The sequence below is a fragment of the Aedes albopictus genome, chromosome 3 (assembly GCF_035046485.1).
Source record: "Aedes albopictus strain Foshan chromosome 3, AalbF5, whole genome shotgun sequence".
NCBI classification, from domain to species: domain Eukaryota; kingdom Metazoa; phylum Arthropoda; class Insecta; order Diptera; family Culicidae; genus Aedes; species Aedes albopictus.
The window spans coordinates 309,465,235-309,491,726 of record NC_085138.1 but is presented as its reverse complement, the minus strand read 5'-3'; the positions used below and the strand labels follow the sequence as shown (position 1 = coordinate 309,491,726).

The 26,492-nt window shown below is 37.5% G+C and overlaps 1 protein-coding gene across 2 annotated transcripts in view; it reads right to left on the bottom strand.

Annotated features, from left to right (window-relative positions):
• Window positions 1-24,376, bottom strand: part of LOC109431029 (muscarinic acetylcholine receptor DM1-like) — a 493,708-nt gene extending 469,332 nt beyond the window's left edge. For both annotated transcript variants that reach the window (XM_062842432.1, XM_062842433.1), the window contains exon 1: window positions 22,498-24,376. The gene's annotated coding sequence lies outside the window, so the exon portion shown is untranslated. The remainder of the gene's footprint in view (window positions 1-22,497) is intronic.
• Window positions 24,377-26,492: the final 2,116 nt, after the last annotated feature.

Below are 26,492 nucleotides of genomic sequence, written 5' to 3'. Positions count from 1 at the left end.
ATAGTAGCCATGATTTATGTGTGCTATCTTTGGCGCCATGTACAGCAATGTTGCCTGCTGGGAAGCTGAACGATCACTGTTCAAGTTTCTCCAATTGGATAAAAATCGATAACTAATTAATAAGACGTCCGATTTAAATGTGGTCTTCGACAAAGTTGTAGCTGAGCGATTCCAAGCAACAGCATCAAAATTAAGGAAATTTTTTAATTCATGATTTTCTATTGAACTGAAACTTTGCACAGTTTTCAGTTCCATTTAAATCGCCATTTTTCGATATCAAATTTTTATTTTGAATCACGACTAACTTTTTAAAAGGGTGTATGTGAAAATGGTTCAAAAATATTCAAAAATCTGCACAGCCAAAATGGTTCGTTCGATTGCTATGAATTTTTCAGCAAAGTTAGATAACTAAATGGTGATTCCTAAGAAAATATACACTGTGAAAAAACATCTTTTTTAATATTAAAAAATATCATTTTTGTCACAAAAACTCAAATATCTCAAAACCCTATCTTTTTACCATCGTAATTTTTTTGGGAAAGACGGTCCATTGTATTAACAATCTACCATAAAAATTTGGTGATGGTAAACTAATAAACAAAAAAGTTATAACATTTCAAACATTTCACTATTTTCACATTTGGTAAATATTTTTTTCTGTGTAAATTATTTCGGTCAGAAATCGCAGTTTGATGCTGATTTTATTGTTCAGCAAAGTTAGATAACTAAATGGTGATTTCTAAGAAAATATACACTGTGAAAAAAAATATTTTTTTAACATTAAAAAATATCATTTTTGTCACAAAAACTCAAATATCTCAAAACCCTATCTTTTTACCAACGTAATTTTTTAAGGAAACCGGTCCATTGTATTACTGCAGTAATTCTGAAAAGTGACGTAAGCGCCATTCAAAATTTCGATATTTTTTGGTATATTATTTATAATATCTGGGGTGAGAATAACACTGTGGTATTCCTGCTGTATTAGAATGCAAGATCTAATCGTAATCTATCATCTTTGGAAAGAAACTTAAAGGATGAGCAAGAGTTTTATGCATAATAACCAAAAAATGGGCCAAAACTATCAATGTCGCTTACGTCACTTTGCAGAATTACGGCAGATTAGCAATCTACCATAAAAATTTGGTGATAATAAACTAATAAACAAAAAAGTTTTGACAATTCAAACATTTCACAATTTTCACATTTAGTAATAATTTTTTTTAGTGTAAATTATTTCGGCCGGAAATCGCAGTTTGATGCTGATTTTATTGTTAATGGCCTTGCGTGAGTAAAACAAGCTGTTTTTATTATGTATTATGTATATTATATGTACAGTAATGTTCCGATTTTATCACGCCCTCCGCACATTAGTCGTTTATTCATTAATTTGCTGTTACATTTGAGGACAAGTGTTTTCCCTCTTCTTCAAGATGAATGTTGAAAGCGTGTTTTGCAACGTTAAAAATATTGAAATGGGTATAGATGTTGAAGTATATTTCAAAGCATTTTTGAAAAGGGGCGTGATTATATTGTTTAAACAAATGTCGCTGATGGTATGGTGGCATGACTCTCTGCACTTAGCACTTCTGGCAATTTCTCAGTTGTTGTCGTTTTCGAACTTCCTGCGCCCTGCTTTACCGATGATATACAGATGGCTCGTCTGTCAAAGTCTAGACGGCAGGACGTGCAAATGCGTAAATTTGTATTCAATTTGGGCATAACCAGTTTATCTATGGTGCTTTCGGTGAGATTTCGTAACTCTTTTGAACATTTTTTTTTCATCAAACGGTCTACAAGAGAGCGTTGAGTTGAAGACCTTTGAGAAAGCGATTGTTCATGTTGTTCGTTAGATTATAATAAACAAAATCACTTATTAGTTTTAACTGACTAGTTTGGTGTTGTTTACTTGGCTGAAGAAAAAATTTACTATAACATTTTTAATATCCATAGCGGTAGTATTTTTTTTTGCTTTTTCGTGAGCATTGTCATGGTATGTATACAGACAAACAAACGTAACACTGACGAAATTTTCATTGACCACGCCTTTAACGATCATTTTGAATCTTGGTTGTGGCTTTCATAACCAGAAGAGTGCCCATCGTTTTTCTTTGCGTTTGACGTTTCACACTAGCGCCTTCTGATGACGATATTGCACAACGCAGTGTTTCGTGAAACATTTCCACCAGGTGGTGGTAGTGGGAACTGGGCGATGGATTTTCACGAATATTATTCTAGGCGTTTCGTCTGTTTGTCTGTGGTATGTACCTCTCATGCATTTGTTGTTGTTGAAGTTACTCGCATTCTTCCGATCATAAAGTCTGTTCTCTAAGAGGTAATTTTTTTGCAGATCAACTAGACGTATACGCGAATATATAAAACTTTTATTATGCAGCTTTCGTCTTAAAAATAAGTTTAATTCCATTTTTCTTATGATCAACAGCTTTTCAACGCTATCAAGGTAACTTTTCACCAGTCACGTACAATAAAAAGTATGACACTCTCAATATTTTTGATCACAACACTGGATCGCGTCTAAGTTTCAAATAGATACTATAGTAATTATGAATAATCAAACAAAAATATCATGAAAACAACTTGTTTAATTCAGGCGGTAGCCTTAACAATAAAATCAGCATCAACATATAATTCTCGAAATAATTTACACAGAAAAAAAATTTTTTTTTGTTACTAAATGTAAAAACTGTGAAATGTTTGAAATGTTATAACTTTTTTGTTTATCAGTTTACCATCACCAAAATTTTATGGTAGATAGCTGATATAATGGGCCATTTTCCCTAAAAAATTGACGTTGGTAAAAAGATAGGGTTTTGAGATATTTGAGTTTTTGTGACAAAGATCATATTTTTTTAAAGTAAAAAAATAAATTTTTCACAGTGTATATTTTGTTAGGAATCATCATTTAGTTATCTAACTTTGCTGAAAAATTCATAACAATCGAACAATCCGTTTTTGCTGTGCAGCTTTTAGAATATTTTTGAACTATTTTCGCATACACCCTTTTGAAAAGTTAGTCGTGATTCAAAATAAAAATTTGATATCGAAAAATGGCGATTTAGATGAAATTGAAAAACTGTGCAAAGTTTCAGATATTTTTGAAATGGTCGCTCAGGATCGACTGACATGACTCCGTGGAACGCCTCAGCTGATAGAGTAGCCCAGGAGTATCAAAGGTCAACTAACACTCTAGGGCACTTATGCAAATGCTACGGTCAGTTGAATAAAAAATGACGTTTTCCCATAGTAATTCCCATACAAACTTTGAAGGGCTTGTACACTCTCAATTCTCAACCAATTCAGCTCAAATTTTCGGCGAAAACATAGAATCTGGTAATGTATCGAATAAGCGGTGTGGAGCAAAATAGGCGTCAATAGGCGTCGGATCACTTCGTGGCCTTCAACAAAATTGTTTTGCATATAGTCACCTACATGAAAATTTTTATTAATTGAACGCTTATAGCGCCACTTAGCGGCAAAAATCAAAAACTTAAGGTTTCGCATACTTTTGGACAAGTTTTCTCATTCAAACTTCGAGCTCGTTGAGCGCCCCCTTAGACTTAATCGATTTCGCTAAAATTTTGAACATAGCTTCTGGGAGTCCAAAACAATCTATTCAGAAGGTAAGGCTTGGCATTTGAACTTTCGAACTTTATGTTTTGCATTTGAGAGTGGGCCACCCTAAAGGGTGTTACACAAATTATGTCACGCAAAAATCGACCATTTTCAATCCCCTCCTCTCTAAGTCACACTTTTTGTATGAGACTTCAAAACTTTTTGTATGAGTCGTCACGTTGTTTAACACCCCCACCCCCCATCCTCCTAAAAGCGTGACGTAATTTGTGCATGGCCCCTAACAGATATATAGTTGCTCACTACGAAACATTCTGCGTTAGAGCTACTTTCTCAGTTTTGTTCTAACATTTCTGAAAAAAATCTCTTCATATGAATTTGTAGCTTTTGGTTGGGAAAGTAGAACTTCCAAGAGAAAGTATCATATTCAGATCGAATGAATCTATGGTACATAGGACAACTAAAACAATATTTATGAAACTTCAGAAAAGAAACAAATTTAATTATCGCGAATTACTCATCCTTTGATATGCTAAGTGCTGCGCTTCAAAGACAAATTGCATTTCATAATAAGGCACCATCGCGCGTAAATCAAACAGCAAATCAAATTACAACAATTATGACAATCTCCCGAAACTTTTTCGACTTCGCAAGCAATGAGCAACGAGCATAATTGAAAGCTATCGTATTCCCGACGCAAGACGCACGACATTCCCATGACAAATTGCGCCAAATTATGCAACGAAATTCCGATTTTGAAGTGCGGAATCTGCTGCCATTGCTATTTTTCATTTATCAAAAATTTATTTTTTGTTTTCATCCCACACCCTGTGGAAGGGAGTAAGTGAGGAGTATTGGAGAAAAACACCGAATTTTCCCAGTACACCCCCATTCGGCTTCACCCATCCCGTATTAAGATCTGTCAAAATCATGGGAAATAGAGGAAAAACGTTGCTCACTTGGTTCTTATCTCACGCTCTCGCTCTCTCACCCAACCGATAAAAATGGTGAGAATCGTAGCTTTACATTTGGCAAAGAGCTTTCGTGAGATTTCGAGACTTTGGTATAACTGAGTGACAGTCATCATCAGACTCCCCGTTTGCGGGATTGGATACAGACAGCCGTCGGAGTCGGAGCGCGAAGCAATTACTACAACAACAGCGTAAAACGATACCAAAATCTGAGACGACTCACGTCCAGAGCTGTGTAGGAATCCGTCATCTCAGGAGGGCAATAAAATTTCAGAATATGGATCATCAGACGCTCCTGCTGATTTTCTTACTGTTTACTAAAGTAGACATCACAAATGAAGCAGGTCAAGATCTCTCTGTCGCCAGAAAAAAAATCGACAATCAAAGTTCCTACTGTTAGTCCATCGGTCATGTCGACGACACTGATGACTGCACCACAGCAGCAGGAGGTGATATAAATCGTTGCAAATCAGTCGGCCCTCGTCGTCATGGCACACGCTTTACTTCACGACCACCGAAAGACGATACTCGTAAATTTGACCTCCTGCCTGGGTTGTTGGTTTGGCATGAAATAAGATTCACGACTAGGTACGACCGAACCAGACTCAGCGATTTATGACCTCCCCCCGATATTCGGGGAATCTAATTGATAATGAATACTATCATGGAGGCGGCACAACTTTGTCTAGTGGGTAAGTGTTTGGGTATGTGCGTTAGGTTTAATACTTGGTTTGATAGCAATGTGAATTGTTCTCCTCACACATTTTGTTCGTTCTGTGGCTGAAGGTATGTGTGATAATATTGCTGTAAGTATGTGTTTCGTACAACTACAGCTGTTTTCAGCAGATCTTGACTGTTCTTTGGGAGTAGTATCATACAAGAAAATTATTATCTGGTCCAATATTAATTATTTAATCCCATGATCAATGCAGTCCACGTGGAAAATAAGATGAAATGAGCAGATTTGCAGACCTTGGTCATCAGTTGACTCCAAATGGAGACGCATGGTTGATAATTTCTTTTCTACTTAGAGCGTTTTTTCGCTCAACGTACGAATCGCGTAGACGCGACCTTTTTTTCAATACAAATGAAATTTTGCTCATGTATGAGCTTGTATCTGAAAATGTTTTCAAAAATATTATTACTCGGAAACGGTTTGTTGGATTGAAATGATGTCTTCGAAGATGTATGAGGATATATGAAAGACTTTTAGGAAAAAAGAGTAATATTCATCGTGGATCTATGTTAGATGTCACATAATTTCAATTTTCCAAAAACCTCACTCTTATCTATAGTAACGTTAGTTCCTAAACGAATCCGGTTGTGTTCGGCTCCGTCCAAGGCTCCGTCTGCTAGTATGTACTTTGTTTTTAACGCATTCACCACCAGTCCAAACTTTGCTACTTCGCGTATCAGGTAGGGTCTACCATAGACCCGTCCTCTTTTTTTCAAAAATGTTCTTTGATTCTCAAGTCCATCCCCTCCCCATGTTTTGATTGGCATATTAAAAGAAGACACTGATAAAGATTGCAGCTAAATCCATTGAAATTAGGAGGTCAAATCAACTTAGTGTTTTTGTACTATTTTCGAACTTCAAAAAATCCTAACTACACTAAAACAGCAGATCCATTAATTCACACCTTCAGGTATCAGTAGGTCATCTCCAGAGGCACGTACTCCTCTATTTAGGAAATTTATGCCTTGATTTCAAAAGTATCCAGGATCTTTCATCTATTAAGAGTCCTTGCCCAGGTATTCACGAGAAATTATGAAGGAAATTTATTAGAAATATCACCATTAGAAATTCCAAAATGGTTTTTCAAATATCTAAAATATTTTTTAAAGAATGTAGCTGAAAACCTCATTCAATTAGGTTGTTTAATGAATAAAATATTGCTATTTTCTATAGCCTAATCAAAAGAGCGCATTTTTCTGAGTATTGCGTTATTTTGTTGGATTCCAATACCTTTGTTTTGATGGCCAAATCAACAAAACAGTTTTTATTTTCGTGGATAGAATGACAGTTCAATCGATAAAATGACAGTTCGACCCGAACAAAAAAATTTCCCCATACAAACTTTAGATGCATTTTAAAAATAGTTCCCGGACTCCAAAAATTTTGAGGCGAAGAATTCGATTATGAAGTAATCCGGATACCCCCAAAGGACCCAATTCAACAAGTATTTCTTCAATTGTGAGTACAACTCGACCAAAGTTGTTAACCGATAAATTATCGACAGTTAACTTAACGCAATTTCGATAACGATGAAGGTTGCCCGATAATCTCTCGATAACGATAATCAAACGATGAATCAACGCGAAGATCAACGCACCTTCGATAATTTTGCGATACATCTAGTTACCCTAGTGATGTCAACAACAACGCACAGTTTGCGGAGCAAATTTTTCGGAAACGTTACCGAGTCAATAGCCTCCACAGTTATGTATTAGACCTGTTCACTTTTTCTTACCTACCCGTGTCACATCAAATTATCAATCCACATGCAAAAACAAGTCTTCAGTCCAAAAATGAGCCAAAATGATAAAGGTTTAGAGGTGTATCAAATCGATTTTGTGTTTTTTCGAGCATTTTCACGAAAATGTACTCCAATATCCAGAAATTTGCACCAAAAAGGTACCAAAAATACCGTTAACATATAGTTAGAACAATACTCTACAACTTTGCCGAAAACACTACGGTGTTAAAATTGCGTATTTCAAGGTTACTCAACAGTTTTCGTTAAAAAATCACGAACAAATATAATATTTTTACGATTTTTCATGTAAAAGTCATGTAATTTTACATTGTTTTACGTGACTAATTTAATGAGCTATTGCTCCAATGTGTTACGAACATTTCGTCCATACATCATTTTAGTGTAGGAATTTGTTTTCATTGACTAATTATTAAAAGTTTGCCACGTTGATACTAAAAATTGTACAGAGTTGCCAGCACAAAATAAAACAAAGTTACCCATGATTAAAACGTCATTACAATTCTTTGTCTCATCTGCATCAGTTTCGAATTGATGCAGATGGTTGAGCATGAGATTGTCGATTCGAAGATTCAAGGTTCGAGTCCTGGAATAAGATTGTTTTGCGTCACGATCCAGCTATAAGTTAATGAAACTACGCACTGCATGTCATTGCAATTTGGCATCATAGCCTTGTTTCGAAACCGTAGAGTGCATAGTAAGAATGAAGTTTCTCTTGATCGTGTAGTTGTGTTGATTTGTGGGTAGATAGATAGCAAGTAAGCTCCACTCCACCAAGCTCCAAAATGTTGCATCCAGAAGCAGTTCCACCATCGTATTGAATTGTTTTAGCTAAATTGATCGTTATCAAACAGATGCTCAATATTTCGCCCAGCTGAGCAATTTTGAGAATTTCTGAGCAAATTTCTGTGAAAACGGCTAAAAAACACAAAATCGATTTGATACACCTTTAAATCTTTATCAATTTGGCTCAATTTTGGACTGAAGACTTGTTTTTGCATGTGGATTGATAATTTGATGTGTCACGGAGAATCGGAGAAAAAAAGTTTCAAAGCGAACAGATCTATTATATATATTTCATAATTGTATCTCCTCAGTTAACTGTATCGCCGATGACGCTTCCGCCTGAAGACGTTATAGTTATCGACGATAAAACACGTTAACTTTAACGGCGATAACGATAATTTATCGATTAACCCTCCCCCTGGATATTCGATCTTGACGCGATGGGAGGGCTTAACCCATTAGCACCTTAGCGCCAGTTCATTCACCACCGCTTGGACTTTGAGCTAGATATATCTAGTTTACGAGTTAAGCGCAAGTGAAGGAATCGCCGTAAGTGCTAATGGGAACCAAAGGAGTATCCGTCGTGCATTTATCACAAGTCAAAAACAAATTATAATTCAGCTGGCATAGACCTAATCTTTGCATTCTTTGAATTTTCTCAAATTTAACAATAATTGTTAAATTTAACGTAACGCAAGAGTGGGTAGAGGAGGTCTCTGCGTTACACTCATCATTCTTTACTTGAATTCGTTAGTACACAGGACAGGGGACGCTAGGATAAATTGACTTACAGCCTTACAGATTAAATTCATTACAAATAGAAAATTGGACTGATTAGGTAAAGATAAAACTGCTGATTATAGGAGTTTATATTTGTATTTCTTATGTTTATGGGTTTTGTGAATTTATAAAAGTTGACAAATAATCATTATCATTTTTATTTTTGACAAAAATCAGTTGACTGAACTTTTTTGTTTTTATATCTTAGACGGTATTATTTCACTGATCAAAAAAGCAGGAATTTAGTTAGGACTTAGGACGGTTGACATTGTGAAGGGTTGCGATGAATATAATATTACTTTGGACTGAGATGATCACAGATATGCAGAAGACGACTAGCGAAATTAGAAACACAATTTGATACATTATTGACTATATTTTGACAAATAGAGTTTGACAAATTTCTTTACAATATCGAATGGAAGCTCAAAAAGTGTTATCTAACACTAATATGAGAGCATGTAAGGTACCCCGGGGCAAGTGGGACCTAAAAAAGTGCTAATTTGGTTTTGTCATGCCAAAACTTTCAGAACACAAATTCCTTAATAATTCCAATGGACCCAAAAGACGTTGTTGGTATATTTGTACTTATTAACGTGCATTAAAACTGTTTCTAAATTTTTACATTCCATATATTATGCATATAATGAAAAGTGTAGCAGATCTTCATTTACTGCGTTTCATGGGGCAAGTGGGACCTATTCAGAGTTTTTGTTCAAAGGGCCTAATATAAGTTGCATCAAATAAGGTAGCATAAGTCATAAATCTCTTACATATATGAATTACTATGTTTAGGGATTAATATAAGAAGAGGGTTATGATATCGTGCATAAATTACGTAACACATAACAAATCGCTGCGGAAAAAGAAAACTTGAATCAACTCTAGTAGCTCATGCAAAATAAATTGATTTTTTTTTTATACAAAAAGCGCCGTAAAGTGAAGAGACAAAAGATTTCGAAACTTGAGATCAATATAGTTGATGAATCTCGCCAATAGTAAATCTGGGCTTTCGAGATTTTTAGCAATATCTTCTCCTTTACATAATCTTACGATTTTTAAATATTTTTTTTAATCATGAATTTTGAAAAGGCTATTTCCCTATTTAATTTTTTTATTGACGGTTCCTGAATGCTCAGAAGAATTAATTATGCAGCGTTAAGTGAAAAAATAATGGAAGATATTTAGAGAAAAACATAATAAATGTATGCTTTTGATTTTTTTTTGTTTTACCCAAGGTTTTACCTTTTTAACAAGAATTTCATCATCTAAATAGAGGTAATAAAGTATAATTCAACAGTAGATTACTTAACGCGTCAATTTTTATTGACTTTCGTGCTAATGTCATCTTTGGCTGGACAAGGCGAGATGAACCCATAAAATTGTGTTTGTTTATTCTCATAGGTCCCACTTGCCCCAGATAGCGAAATGCACTGGGGCAAGTGAGAGCAGTAAACTACAGGCAATAAATAAAAATAAAATACAGTTTTTTCGCTTGAAATAATTTGCAAGAACTCCAAACACTATCCTGAAACCGAAAAAGTATTTGTAGAATAACAAATCTATTTTTGAACGACGAATGTAGTAGAGCACGTTAATCTCACCTAGTGAATTGAAAATTACATATGAACAACAATAACGTATATGATCTCTTTATGGTTAGAACAATAACATTTTTTGTATTCAAAGTATCCGTAGGTGTGATACCTATGTTTTCCATGAAGAATGTTAATCTTAAAAATAAATAATAAAAAAAATACTAGCTATAGGTCACACTTGCCCCCGATTCTCACTTGCCCCGGGGTACCTTATGAGAGTTATTTGGAAATGATGCTGGTGCTGTCAATGACTAACATCGGTTATTGACACTATTGGTAATCAGCTTGAAATAATTTTCAGAATGTATTATAAAATAACTGAGGATATTATCTGATTATTGTTTGGGGAAGCTGTCAGAAAAACTTGTTGCCCATATCGGCTAAAAACGCTAGCTCTGGTAGCTGTCTCCGAATAATTTTTCTTTAAAAATTAGCTACGACACACTTTTTTTTCTTTTTGCTCTTTGTATATTTCTCAAGAATAGTACTCTGAAGGCGTTAACATAGACATAGACACCCTTTTTTATCTCTGAATGTTGTCCAGTGACCTCGGAGATTTTCGATTATTGAAATATTGTTCAATTATCAAATCATCTTTGGAGCTTCCATTCGATCAAAACACCAGTGCGATGGGAAAAGTTTAAAACAGTATTTTTAAAAACTACTACGACCCAATGCTAATTACTACACACTTTGCTCAAGTTGACGACATCGTCTAGTCCATCGTGAGTATTGGTCCTAGTAGGGGGAAAGTTGGGAAAGGGTCCAGGCTTTGCTATCAGCTGTCGATAATTTATCGATTAACAATATTGATTACGACCATTGCGTCGATTGCGTCAATCTTGGCTTAGAGTCAGTAATAGGGAACTGCACGCCGCGGTTGCTAGGGAAAATTCTTTTAAGTCCTTGACGTTTCGTGGCCTTGTTGTTTACGATTTGGACTTAGAAAAATTTTGCTGGTTTTACTGAGGTGCACCCAGGTGGGCAGGGTGGCTTTGATTGAAATTATCAACGCGTGGTTCGTGGGTGGCGGAATGCGCGCGTTCGGGCTCCTACTTGCAAGATTATGAAACCTGACTTGACTACAGTTATGAAGTTCAGCAATTTGTAAGGCATGATTAGCTGATGTCAGGATGAATCATTGACCACATGGTCACCACTGGCCACTCCGGGAACTTCCGGGATGACCCGAAACAACCTGGAGAACCGGTGATAGGGGTCAATTACGTTTATTTAGCAAAACATGATGAAAAACACCACGGCTCTTTTTTTATGATTTTTCGTCAATTCACTTGTGACTGCATAGCAATACTGGCCATGGTTCCCATGTGCCACTTTCGAAACTTCCGGGATGCCCTGAAGAACCGACATTAGAGAATAATCATATTCTAACAGAAAAATGTGTCATGCGACGGATCTTTCTTCATGAATTTTCATAGATATGTTTGAGGTTGTATCGATGCTAGACATGGCCCCCATTATTGGCCACTTCTGGAACATCCAGGTACCCCGACGGAAACGACAACAAAAGCTAATTACGATCATACAACAAAACATGTAATGTGACCATCATGATTTTTAATTCCTATGTATGTGGTCGTATCAAAAGTGGCCACACTCTTGGTTGACCATTTCTGAAACTTTCTGGGGCGCCCTGAGGGAACCGATGGCCAGAATCAATTAGGTTCATTCAGCGACGGTTTCATCATGTTTTTCGAGAATATGCTTGTGGTTACTGCTAAAACTTAGAGAATGCCCTCAAGAGACTGATGGCATATTGAACAAACGCGTTCATATGACAAAATGTGGTGTGTAACGCATCTTGGCTAGGTCCAGAGAAATATCTGACAGGATAAAATAATGCCTGATGGAACTTCCGAAGGATTCCCTGGCGTAATTCCTGGAGGAATCCCTTTCAAAATGTTTGAAGGCATCCTCAACGGAATTTCTTGAGAAACGTCCGTCTGGGAATTCCTCCGGGTTCTCCTCCTCCAATTCTTCCAGGAGTTTCTCTAAGAGTTCATCCTAAATTGTTTCCTTAAGTAAGTATGAGAGTTTCTTCCAAAACTTCTCCGGGAATTTCTTCTGTAATTCCGCACAAAGTCCTTCCTGGAACTCCTCTGGGAGTTTCTTCTTAAGTTCCTCTGGAATTCCCCCCGGCAGTCCCTTTTAAATTACACCAGGAGTTTCACGTAGAATTTCACTGTGAGTTTGTCATAATTTCCCCCGAGAGTTTATGCTGAAATTCTTCCACAGGCAGTTTCTCATGAAATTCCTCCGGGAATTTCCCCAGGAATTCCTACGGAAGATGCTTGTAGAATTTCTTTAGTTCATTCTAGAATATCTCTGGAAGTTCCTTCTGAAATTCCTCCGAGAGTTCATCCTGGAATTCTTCCGGGAGTTCACTCTGAAGTTCACGCGGAAACTCCAACGGTAGTTCGACCTAGAATTTATCTGTGAGTTCGCCATAGTATTCCTTCAGAGTACCATCCGGGAGTTTCCTCCTAGAATTCCTCTTGAAATTCCTCATGGAACTTCCTGGATCCCAAAAATGCTTCAGGAGTTTATCACAGAATTGCTCGGATGTTCCTCTTGAAAAACGTCCGGGAGTTCCTTCAGGAAATCTTCCGGAAGTTCCTCTGGAAGTTCGTCCTGCAATTTCTCCTAAAGTTGTTTCTGGAATTCTTTCTGGAAATTCTTCTGGAATCCTTCTAGGAGTATCTCTGGAGTTAATCTGAGAATTCCTCCCAAAATTCCTCCTTTCTTACCGAAATTTCTCTGAAGGGTCACTTTGAAACACCTTCTGAAATTCCCACAGGAGTTGCTCGTGAAATTTCTCATTAAATTTCACAGGGGACTCTACTTTTATTTCTTAGGGGGGTTTGCCTTAGAATATCTCTAGGAGTTTCTCCTAAAACTCTGCGACTTCCTATTGAAATTCCTTCTGGAGTTCCTCCTCCTCTGAGAGTTCACGCTGGAGCCCCTACGAGAGTTCATCCTAAAATCCTCCGGGAGTAAGTCATAGTATTACTTCGGATTCTCCACTTGAATACTCTCCACGAGTATCCTCCTGGTACCTCTATGAGAGTTCGAAGATCCTGGAATTTCTCTATGAGTTCGTTATATTATGTCTTCGGATGTTCCTCTTGAATACCCTCCTGGAATTCCTTCGAGAGTTCCTCATGAAATGTTACCAGGAGTCCCTTCTGAAATTTCTCTAGGAATTCCTTCTGGCAGATCCTCCTGGAAATCATCAGATAGTTCCTCCTAGAATTCCTGCGGAAATCCTTTCGGTAGTTCCTCCTGAAACTACTTCGTGAGTTCATCCTATAATTTCACAGGGAGTTTCTCATGATATTCCTGCGAGAGTTTATGCTGGAATTTCTTCGGGAGTTCCTTCTTGAGTTTCTTAGGTTATCCTTTTGAAATTCCTTCATTCCTTTGAAATGCCTGATGGAACTTCCGGAGGATTCCCTGGCGTAATTCCTGGAGGAATCCCTTTCAAAATGTTTGAAGGCATCCTCAACGGAATTTCTTGAGAAACGTCTGGCAAAATGTTTGAGGAATCTCTGACTAATATATTGAGGAAATCTCTGTTGGAATTGTTGAATAAATATCTGGCAGAGATAATTCAGATGCAGTGCATTGCCCTTGCGGAACTCCTAGATGAATCTCTTTAAAAAAAAAAACCCAGATGGAATTCAAGAGCAGTAATTTGCGTAAATTTTAGAGGAGTCCTTAGCGGAGTTCCTGTATGAATTTCTTAGCGGAGTTCCTGTATGGCGGAATTTCTAAAGAAATTTTGAGAGGAATTGCAGCAGTAATCACCTGCAGTACTCTTTTTTTTACCCCCGCTGTTGGGGGAATGAAGCAGCACTCTAAGAGCAACCCCTGATGGATTTCCAGGAAAAATCCCTGATAAACACCACGAAGAATACCCTCCGGAACTGTTGGAGAAATTTCTGGAAGAACTTCTAGCTGAACTTCTGGAGCAGTCAGTGGTGGAATTCAAGATAAATTACTAGTGAATCTTCAGAAAAATCCCTGGTGAAACACTACGCACAATCCTTTACGAAACTCATGGAATGATACATGGTGGAGCTTCTGGAAAAATAACTGGCACAGCATCTATCAGAAATCACTAGCGCCACAAATTATTTTTAACGACTTTTGATAGGGATTTCTCCAGGAACAAGACCAGGGAATCTCCCAGAAGTTCCTTAACTTTGGTGTAGCTAGAGTGGCCACCAGGATCCGAACAATCAGAGGAACATTTTAAAGAAATACTCTTACGAACTCTCGATGCTATTACAGGAAGGACTACCAAAGGAATTCTAGGAGAAATCGCCATAGGAATTTTGGGAGGAAATCCCAGGGGAACTTCTACGGAAATTCCAGGTCAAACTCCCGTGGGAATTTCAGGAGAAACTTCCGTTGACTTTCTAGGAGAAATTCCACGAGCAGCTCCCGCAGGAATTCCTCGAGGAAATCCTGAAGGAATTTCAAAAAAATAACCTAAGAAACTCAAGAAGGAACTTCCGAAGAAATTCCAGCATGAACTCTCGCAGGAATATCATGAGAAACTCCCTGTGAAATTCTAGGATGAACTCACGAAGTAGTTTCAGGAGAAACTACCGAAAGGATTTCCGCAGGAATTCTAGGAGGAACTATCTGATGATTTCCAGGAGGATCTGCCAGAAGGAATTCCTAGAGAAATTTCAGAAGGGACTCCTGGTAACATTTCATGAGGAACTCTCGAAGAAATTCCAGGAGGGTATTCAAGAGGAACATCCGAAGACATAATATAACGAACTCATAGAGAAATTCCAGGATCTTCGAGGAACTCTCATAGAGGTACCAGGAGGATACTCGTGGAGAGTATTCAAGTGGAGAATCCGAAGTAATACTATGACTTACTCCCGGAGGATTTTAGGATGAACTCTCGTAGGGGCTCCAGCGTGAACTCTCAGAGGAGGAGGAACTCCAGAAGGAATTTCAATAGGAAGTCGCAGAGTTTTAGGAGAAACTCCTAGAGATATTCTAAGGCAAACCCCCCTAAGAAATAAAAGTAGAGTCCCCTGTGAAATTTAATGAGAAATTTCACGAGCAACTCCTGTGGGAATTTCAGAAGGTGTTTCAAAGTGACCCTTCAGAGAAATTTCGGTAAGAAAGGAGGAATTTTGGGAGGAATTCTCAGATTAACTCCAGAGATACTCCTAGAAGGATTCCAGAAGAATTTCCAGAAAGAATTCCAGAAACAACTTTAGGAGAAATTGCAGGACGAACTTCCAGAGGAACTTCCGGAAGATTTCCTGAAGGAACTCCCGGACGTTTTTCAAGAGGAACATCCGAGCAATTCTGTGATAAACTCCTGAAGCATTTTTGGGATCCAGGAAGTTCCATGAGGAATTTCAAGAGGAATTCTAGGAGGAAACTCCCGGATGGTACTCTGAAGGAATACTATGGCGAACTCACAGATAAATTCTAGGTCGAACTACCGTTGGAGTTTCCGCGTGAACTTCAGAGTGAACTCCCGGAAGAATTCCAGGATGAACTCTCGGAGGAATTTCAGAAGGAACTTCCAGAGATATTCTAGAATGAACTAAAGAAATTCTACAAGCATCTTCCGTAGGAATTCCTGGGGAAATTCCCGGAGGAATTTCATGAGAAACTGCCTGTGGAAGAATTTCAGCATAAACTCTCGGGGGAAATTATGACAAACTCACAGTGAAATTCTACGTGAAACTCCTGGTGTAATTTAAAAGGGACTGCCGGGGGGAATTCCAGAGGAACTTAAGAAGAAACTCCCAGAGGAGTTCCAGGAAGGACTTTGTGCGGAATTACAGAAGAAATTCCCGGAGATGTTTTGGAAGAAACTCTCATACTTACTTAAGGAAACAATTTAGGATGAACTCTTAGAGAAACTCCTGGAAGAATTGGAGGAGGAGAACCCGGAGGAATTCCCAGACGGACGTTTCTCAAGAAATTCCGTTGAGGATGCCTTCAAACATTTTGAAAGGGATTCCTCCAGGAATTACGCCAGGGAATCCTTCGGAAGTTCCATCAGGCATTATTTTATCCTGTCAGATATTTCTCTGGACCTAGCCAAGATGCGTTACACACCACATTTTGTCATATGAACGCGTTTGTTCAATATGCCATCAGTCTCTTGAGGGCATTCTCTAAGTTTTAGCAGTAACCACAAGCATATTCTCGAAAAACATGATGAAACCGTCGCTGAATGAACCTAATTGATTCTGGCCATCGGTTCCCTCAGGGCGCCCCAGAAAGTTTCAGAAATGGTCAACCAAGAGTGTGGCCACTTTTGATACGACCACATACATAGGAATTAAAAATCATGATGGTCACATTACATGTTTTGTTGTATGATCGTAATTAGCTTTTGTTGTCGTTTCCGTCGGGGTACCTGGATGTTCCAGAAGTGGCCAATAATGGGGGCCATGTCTAGCATCGATACAACCTCAAACATATCTATGAAAATTCATGAAGAAAGATCCGTCGCATGACACATTTTTCTGTTAGAATATGATTATTCTCTAATGTCGGTTCTTCAGGGCATCCCGGAAGTTTCGAAAGTGGCACATGGGAACCATGGCCAGTATTGCTATGCAGTCACAAGTGAATTGACGAAAAATCATAAAAAAAGAGCCGTGGTGTTTTTCATCATGTTTTGCTAAATAAACGTAATTGACCCCTATCACCGGTTCTCCAGGTTGTTTCGGGTCATCCCGGAAGTTCCCGGAGTGGCCAGTGGTGACCATGTGGTCAATGATTCATCCTGACATCAGCTAATCATGCCTTACAAATTGCTGAACTTCATAACTGTAGTCAAGTCAGGTTTCATAATCTTGCAAGTAGGAGCCCGAACGCGCGCATTCCGCCACCCACGAACCACGCGTTGATAATTTCAATCAAAGCCACCCTGCCCACCTGGGTGCACCTCAGTAAAACCAGCAAAATTTTTCTAAGTCCAAATCGTAAACAACAAGGCCACGAAACGTCAAGGACTTAAAAGAATTTTCCCTAGCAACCGCGGCGTGCAGTTCCCTATTATGGGTAGTACGCAGATCGCAAGAAATTTCTTGGCCTATTTCGATGCGTGGAAAATTCAGGCAAGAAATCGCTCAAGAAATGAGAAAGCGTCGCTTTATTCCGGATCCTAGTACGGAGCTGAAACGAAACGTCAAATCAAATGGGGCTTGCTGTGTTAAATTGCTTGACCATTCCGGTCACGGAAAAATAATGCACTGAACGAAAATTACTTGAGCGATTCCATTTGAAGTGCATACCTCGCATTAGTCGCAAATCTCTTTGCTTTGGTAACGGACGGGAAGAAGGCAATTTTCTTAACAGCGGCTTGAGACTGTGTTAACCACGAATTAGTGCGACTTGCTTAATGTTATAACGGGGAGATTTTCAGCCCGACACCCCAAATTGTATTCATTAAACAACCCAATTCTCAGTTATACACAGTGCTGAAAAGTAAAAACCTAATCAGTGCCATGAAGAGGACACTGTAAAACGCATAAGCGTAGATCATTGAAGGTTTGGAGGTAGCTTGTGACGCCATGTGACTTTCAATATGACATTGAAAGGTACGTTATCTAGCATCCTCGAAATTCAGTAAAACAACGTTTGAACAAGGGCGAACAACGTTTGAATTGAGAGGCGTGTAAGTTCACATGAATAGGCATGTTAGCTAGACGAACATTGTGGATGTGTTAATCGGCCATGCATTTTAAGAATTTAAGATTGAACTAGGTTAAGGGGTTATATATGTTGAGGTGCGTAAAAATAAGGAAAAAAGTTGGATTTTTTTATCTGTATTAACGAGATTTTTAGCCCTAGGCTAGTTCATATCGGGACCCACGCCTTACTTCCCTTCCGAAGGAAGAACTCACATTTTGCGAGTTTGTTGGGAGTGGGATTCGATCCCAGGTCCTCGGTGTGACAGTCAAGTGTTCTAACCATCACACCAGGTCCGCTCCAGTTTTGTAAATTTGTAAATGTAATTTTTGTAAATGTATGTATTTATTTTTCTTTTTCATTTTAAGAATATATCGATACAAACTCGTCGCATAGCACAATATTAAATGTGTAAAATCAGCTTGAGAACATGAAAAATTAGCACTAATCACACAGCGCAACATTTTTTGTCTCAAGAGCAAACTTATGTGTCTCTGACAAATGTTAATTGGCCAATTTACCTTTTAATTGCTCAAAAAAATATTTCCATGCTTAATGGATTACAGTCAAAAAGCCTAACATCGTATATTTTACCCTATAAATGGAGGTATAGCACAAAATTGTGACGTGCTGGAACAAATCTGAGCCCAGATTCGGATTCAGCGGCCCAAAATCCGTCGGAGACACATAAGTTTGCTCTTGAGACAGACCAATAGTTAATTTTTGTTTCGCTGTGTTATCAAAGTTAAATTAACTTATGTTAGTCGTGACTACGATCACAGTCAAACGGCTGAACGCACAAACCCAAAACAAAACCGTTATTAGAGGACTTTGTGGTGTCCTTGAATTTTTTTGGTCGACTGGAACATTCATGTATAACCCATTCACCTGATCTGGAATTCCTTCAGACTATAGAGTAATATCACGCCATAAAAATACTCAATAGAAGAACTACAAAAGAGTAGTTATTCAAAATATGTTTTAAATACTCAAATCCCTCTAGAGAACAATAGGAGAGAGCCCATTTGCTTATGGAGCTTTTAGATTCCCACTAAATCGATTCTACAGGGGATGGCCAAAATATTTGGGATAGGCAACTTTTTTTCTGTCACAAAAAAATTCAACATGCTGTAACTTTTCATAGAGTGCATCAAAAAATCTCAAATTTTGACTGTTTGTCAACATATTATATGTGCATCATTGGTACAAATTTGGGCTCGATTGATTAGTTTTTCGCGAAGTTAGAACCGATCGGGTAAAACACTATTATTTAGACAACCAATTTTTGAACTGTCATATCTCGGAAACCAGTGAACCGAATTGAATGAATTTTTAAACGTTTATCAACAATATATTTATACTTATTACGACGTTATAAAATGTAATATTTTCTCACGGCGAATTAAGTTATACCAGATTGAAATTTTTACCCATATATAGGAAAATAAGTCAAATTTACAATCTTTATATATATAAATGAGTTTGCAGCCCCTTTGAGGCAACAAAACTCACGATTGGCCGAACTGATCAGCATGACCCTTGCACGTTTCGATTCGTATCCATGGTGGCTGTGTTTATATGTATAAAAAGTTACGAAAATCAACTCCAAAAGTTAGAAAATTGATTAAGTACTGATTTTTATGAACTGGGAAGAAAATTAACATGATCGAAATCAAACCAATCTAGAGTGCGGTGCTTAAATTAGCTCAAAAGCTGTCAAACCACCACAAGATTGGCAAGACAGAGTTTGCCGGGACAGCTAGTTATATATAAAAATGAGTTCGAAGTTCAATAGAGGCAACAAAACTCACAAACGGACGAACCGATCAACATGACTCTTGCACGGTTCGATTTGTATTCATGGAGGCATTGTTTATGTGTAGAAAAAGTTACGAAAATAAACTAAAAAGGTAAGAAAATTGATAAAGTGCTGATTTTTTATGAGCTGGGAAAAAAATTCAACTCGATCGTATACGATCCAAGTTTATAATGAAACCAATCTAGAGTGCGGTGCTGCAATGACCTTAACAGTTGTCAAACCACCGCAAATGGGCAAGACAAAGTTTGCCGGGCCAGCTAGTACCACATAAAAATTACTAAATGCGTTCTTCCTTCAATCTTAATAGGCTCTAATATATCTGATCAGAGATAACTTGAGAACAGAAGTGGAAAATCTTTGGATATCAACACTAAAATTTATTGACATTAGGGGGATTCACTAAACAGCGTAAACCACTTAAATTGATTAAACGTCGCGATCACCAGGGCAATCTTTGATTATTTCATTCGCAAAATCATGAAACATTTCAAATAAGCAGAAAATCATGGCTTACGTAGCAATTTAATCTGTTTGGTGAGTACCCCTATTGATGTAAAAAAAATACATTTTTTCGAGAAAAATCCAAAAAGTGTCAATCCATGATAACATTTTTCAACGTTTAAAAAGTACCTATGTTTTAATAGTTTGTGAAGCATTTGCATATTGTTAGTGTACGTTCAAAATTTCATTCAATTCGGTTCACTGGTTTCCGAGATATGAGTTGTCCGAAAAATGGTGTTTTACGCGAACGGTTCTAACTTTGCGAAATATTAATCAATCGAGCCCAAATTTGTACCAATGGTGACCACATAATAGGTTGATAAACAGTCAAAATTTGAGATTTTTTGATGCGCTCTATGAAAAGTTATAGCTTGTTGAACTTTTTTGTGAGAGAAAAAAAAGTTGCCTATCCCAAACATTTTGGCCATCCCCTGTATAGCTACAATACTCAGCGGATGCTAGAGGTTAGTAACTATACAAAAAGACTGATTTATCCGAAGATGTTTTGAATGGCTTTGCTTAATCTGGTAGGATATGTACAGATTTTTTTACAGACAGATTGTTCAGAATACCGGAGAACTCTCTTGTATTTAAGCCATCATAACACTTAAAAGCTTTTGATTCAACCGAAAAAAAAGTATGTCACAACCTCTCTTATCGCATCGTTTCTTGAGCTTGAACAGATCAGAGTTCTATTTAAGAGTATCTCTCTTGCAGTCTTCACAGAGGACAACCTGCAATTTTAGGACACACTATAACAATAAAGGCAATAAATTCAAATGAACTTACATCCCAACATGGTGCATAAACATATGAGTAAAGTATAGACGCAGCTTTAAAAGAGCGGCTTAAATATATTTTAATTATTCCATAGGTACTTTACGGCTTGTTTTAAAATAAATTCGAAAACTGAAATGGGAATCAAAGCACATAGAAAGAGAAACCTTGGAGTTTGAGTCACAAATATTAAGATTTTGAGGTGGTGCAAACACGCAAACGTGGAGCTTTCGAGTAATAAAAACATGTTTAATCGATGTTCAAGCTTTTCGCATATATCTTTTTATTTTTTTTTTCATAGTCTTCTTTAATATATTTAATTATTTTAATATTTTAGACATCATTACTTTTCAAAATCATGCAAATTGTGATTTTTTTTTAATTTCTGTTATTTTTTCTTCTATTTTACTTAAAATTTTAGCTATAGGGCCCAGTTACTTTTCAACTATTTGACCAATTTCAAATCTTTTAAAGTTCTTTTGCGGATATTTTTATTGCCTACAAATGTTGTGAATAAAATGTATCTTTAGAAAATTGTTTAAACATGGATAACTATCAAACAATGTCAAGAACAAGCTTTTTTTTAAGAAAAATGAGAATTTCTGGTAAATTTTAATTATTTCAAGCATAGCTTCCGTCAAATGAAAAGTTTATTCCAAAAAATATATATATAAGCTTAAAACACAGACAGATAGACGTATCACTTGGAACAAAATGCGATTAAAATCATCGTCACAAAAGCTTAATCACCCACTGTTAATTACGCTGAGCAATCGCCAAACAGGAGCAAAAACGATGCGAGAGCAATGAGGGAGAGATTTGCGAACTACGGAATATTTGAATAGTCCGTTAAAAAGGGAAACGATGGGAAGTGGGTGGAGTGAAACGTATGTTTGTTTGTGCTAAAAACTTCAGTTTTAGAGTGTTACGAATTAAAAAAGTAAATAACCCTAAATATGATGTAAAGTATCTGATTTTGCCAATGATGCCAATGGTCATGCATGTCTTCATTACTTTCATTACTGTAGCTCTTCATTATTTATCGAACCATGAAAATTCATTATCCCTATTAACCAACGAGTCAACAATCAACAACATCTTACTTTTCCGGCCGAAGTCTAACTACAAAGGTTAACAAATCGAGGTCAAGGTAAAACAAGCGTGTTTGTGCAAAATGGGAAAAATTGCCTGCGATGAATGCGAAAGGATATGCGAAGCGTCGGTCGATGACGGAAAGGATACCACTGACTGTTCGTTCACAGCTTCGCAGTGTGCTGTTTGCGGTGAGGAACGTCAACCGCCCTCCCGTTGACACAGACATTCCGTCGAGTGAGGTAGGATGGGTTCCCGTCGCGCGACGGAAGCTAGCAGATAACAGATCTGTCTATGTGTGGCTGGCCAGCCAGTGTATCGATGTGCTTTATCGAGGGAATTGATTTTAAATTTGCTGGAAGAGCTCTCTTGACACTTACACTGACTCATTATCCGGACTGGAGCAGACGAGGATTTCGGTTCTTTAATCTCAGGCGATTCATTTCCGGAATCCTTTTGTTGAATACTCTGATAGTTTCTCACTTGTGGTTCGGCATCTTTTCTGGTAATTAAGGGCAGTGTGTGCAAATAATTCACACACTTTGGGTTTTATCTACAGCTTCTTCTTTCAGCATAAACTTTGAGCAAATTTACCCTCTGTTCACTCTCACTGTTATTTTCCACCAGAATATCCCCACTGCACACCTCCGACGTCCTACCGTGACGGACGAGTCTCACAGAAGGATGAGACCACGATTTCGTTAAAATCTCTTCTACACACATTCACTTTGGCTTTTACTGCTAGACATTTTCCGGAAAAAAAGCTAGAAACGAGCCAACTTTGTTCCACTACATTAAACATTCACCAAGATATATCTCGTTGGTCTTTACCGTCACTCTGAGTTTTCTTCTTCCTTAATTCACCGAGTGATGTACCACCGTAATGTGGGTCCCACCCTCACTCTAGCTCCAACAGATTTTCACAAGTCAACCCAGCCAGAAATCCATTACAATTTCACTGTGTGTTTGCTTTTCTAGGTGCTTCACGTATCCTTCCACTTGAACGTAAATCCCACTTACTACGAATGGACCATCCAGGAATCCACTTCCAATCCAATTTCGCATATAGTTATGTACGTAACGCAATGCTTTCCTAGAGCTGCAGCACAAGGTACCCAGCACTACATCTTCTTGTCACGATTTCTGCACGCATCTGCTCTGGGGAGGAACACGGGATGAGACGCGACGGCACCAAGCACACCGGTGTGGTTATCGGGGTGGCCCCTGGTAGGGCGTGCAGGGAAGTCCCCAAAAAAACGCACTCGCACCGCGCTGCACAGGTTTTGGCACAGTAGATCTGAACCAAGTCTCGTCCGGGACTAATCGAAGCTGCTCCACTCTCGGCAGTAACAACCCAGCAGTCCGTCAGTTCCAGAACGAAAATCTCCTAAATTGAGAGCAGCTTTCGGAAATCTCTCCAGACTCCCCTGTCACAAGCTTTCATTGTAGAAAAAAAAAACACAGCCACCATCCATCCATTCATGGACCCAGCGCGCGACCGAACGAAAGGACATCACAGCACACAGCATCCAGCATCCATCCCCATAAGAGCACGTGTGTGAGCGAGTCCTCTTTCAATGAAATCGGGGCGCGTCACGCACGCGCCATCAAACCGGAGAGCGGAAGAGCGCGATATCCTATGCGAAAGCTTTCGATGCCTAAATTCAAATTGAGTGATGATGGTGAAAATCATTGCCAGGTTTCGCGTCTCATCATTCGCAATGTTATTCCACAAAGCTCACCGAGAAGGGCGCTGTGAATTTCCGTATCTCATGATCCAATCAAAACTCAGATGTTGATATTGTAAAAGTGAGATTTTAAGATGGTGGTAGTGTTACACTTACCAAGGCACTTTGCAGGGGTTTCCATACCAGAAGGGCAGTGATGTCATGCTAAACGGGTCTATACGGGACCGTTTTTGTATACATCTGAAAAATCCCACAGTACCACATTCTCTTATTGTAAAAATTTTACGACACTCGCGCGGATGACGATGTTGACTAAATTCAATTTCAAGAAAAATAATTATACTTTCTGTGAGGAAATGATGGTTTTCCATGAATAGCAGTGAAATCTTGCGAACGATTCTAAAAAATGTTGTCATCTTTTCATGAAAGCTGTGAAAAGCTTGTTGATAGGACCCAGAGGATCTAAAATACATGGGAGTCCAAATTATATTGGTTACGCTATGTAATGCTTTCTCGGTCAAATAGCAAAATAATATGATAAATACTTTGCTTCTAAACGAAAGAATATCTAACCACCACTCAAAAATAGCTCATCATAACTCAAGAAAATGCCAAATAACTGAGTCTGGATATAATTCTGAAGGAATTTGTATATTTCTGGAGAGATATCTGAAAGAATTCCTGGCGGAGTTTCTTGACGAAAAATTAATCTCTAATACAGTCGGGTCTCCTATTAGGCGTAAAGTGGGTGGCAGCGTCTAATAGGAGAGACTCGGGTGTAAAATTTGTCTGTAAAATTCATGTAGAAATTCTTAGAAAAAACAATTCTAGAGAAATTCTAAATAAATTCTTGAAAGAATCCGACGAGAAATTCATAAAGGTAAGTCTGGAAAACAAAATTCTAAGGAAATACATATATAAATATCCGGAGCAATTCATTAGGGAATCTCTGTATTAACTTTTGCAGGAATTCCTGGAGAAATTTCTGCTTGAACCACTAAAATAAATCTATGAGAATCTGTGGAGAAATCTGTAAAGAAATTCGGGAATTTCTGTTTGAACTTCTGATTTTTTTAGAAACCACCAGAGAAATTTCAAACAGAATCCAACGTATCCCTGAAGAAAATTCGAAAGCAATCCATGAATGATTTTCTATAAGAGTTCTTGGAGAAAAATCTCTACGGGAGTTTCTTGAAGAATTCCTAGAGGAATTTCTGATGACTATTTTATGAAAGAATTCCCGATTATTTTTTTTTTTCATGAATCTCTAGAACAGCTTCTTAAGAAAACTTTGGACGAATTAATTGAGAATTTTTTGGAAAATATTGTAATACAATCCCTGGAAAAATTATTATTATTATTATTATTTATTAAAGACACTTTACCACGTTTGGTAGTGGCATTCGTGTCTGCCCTGGAAAAAGGTTTAAGGAAACGGTGGAGAAATTTCTGAAGAATTCCGAACAAAAATATTTTCAAAAGAAGCAGTGAAGGGATTGAAGGTCATCAAAAGGAATCAATGGAGGAATTACTGGAGAAATCAATGGAAAGTTTTCTCAAAATGACATTGGATGGAGATTTTTTGAGAAACATACAGAGGAATTTCAGAAAAAAGTCTAAAGAAATTTTCGGAGGAATTTGTAAAATAATTCATGGATAATTTTCTAGAACAAACTCTAGAGAAATTTATGAAAGATGCCCTGGAGGAAGTTCTGAAGAAATCACTGAAGAAAGTTTCCGATTGAATCCCTGAAAGAATCTGAAAAAGAATCCCTGAAAAATGTCCTGTTCGAATCATCGAAAAAAAAATCAAAAGCAATCCTTGGGAGGTTTTGTAATGGATATCTGAGAAATTCATTAGGAAATCTCTGTATTAACTTCTGCAGGAATTCCTGCTTCAACCAATAAATAAATATGCTAGAATTTGTTCAAAAATCTCCTTAGAAACTTGGGAGTTTCTGTATGAACTCTTGATCTTTTTTTGAGAAACCACTAGAGAAATTTCGAACAGAATCCAAAGAAAAATTTCTAAATATCCATGAAGCAATTTCGGAAGCAATCCATGAAGGATTTTCTAAAGGGATCCTTGGAAAAAAATCTGAAGAAATCTCTAGAAAAATTTCTTGAGGAATTTTTGAAGGAGTCCGTAGACGAGTTTATGAAAGAATCCCCGAATATTTCCCAGGAGTCTCTAGAACAACTTTTTAAGATGAAACATCAAGAAATCCCATTGCAATTTTGCAAACAAACTTGAGAAGCACAAAATCTGATCAAACCAATTCGCACTTTTTAAATCTGCCTTTTCTCACTTGCAAAAAGAAGCAATTTTTCCAAATTGAATGCATTTGTTTACGAATTTTTAGAACTTTAAACGAATTTTTAAAGATTTTTTTGGAAAATATTACAATAAAATCTCTGGAAGAATTTCTGAAGGAATGTCAAGTGGAGTTTGTAGAGAAATCCCATGAAGAATTTGTTAAAGAAACCCAGAAAGATTTTTTTAATGGAAACGGTGTAGATATTTCTGAAGAATTCTGATTAGAAATATTTTTCAAAAGAAGAAGTGAAGGGATTAAAGATTATATAAAGGAATCAATAGATCAATGGACACGCCAACTACTGGGAGGATAATCCCTTCTAAGTAGGGACGAATACTTCCAGTACGGCAAAAACAAAGAGGATCACCC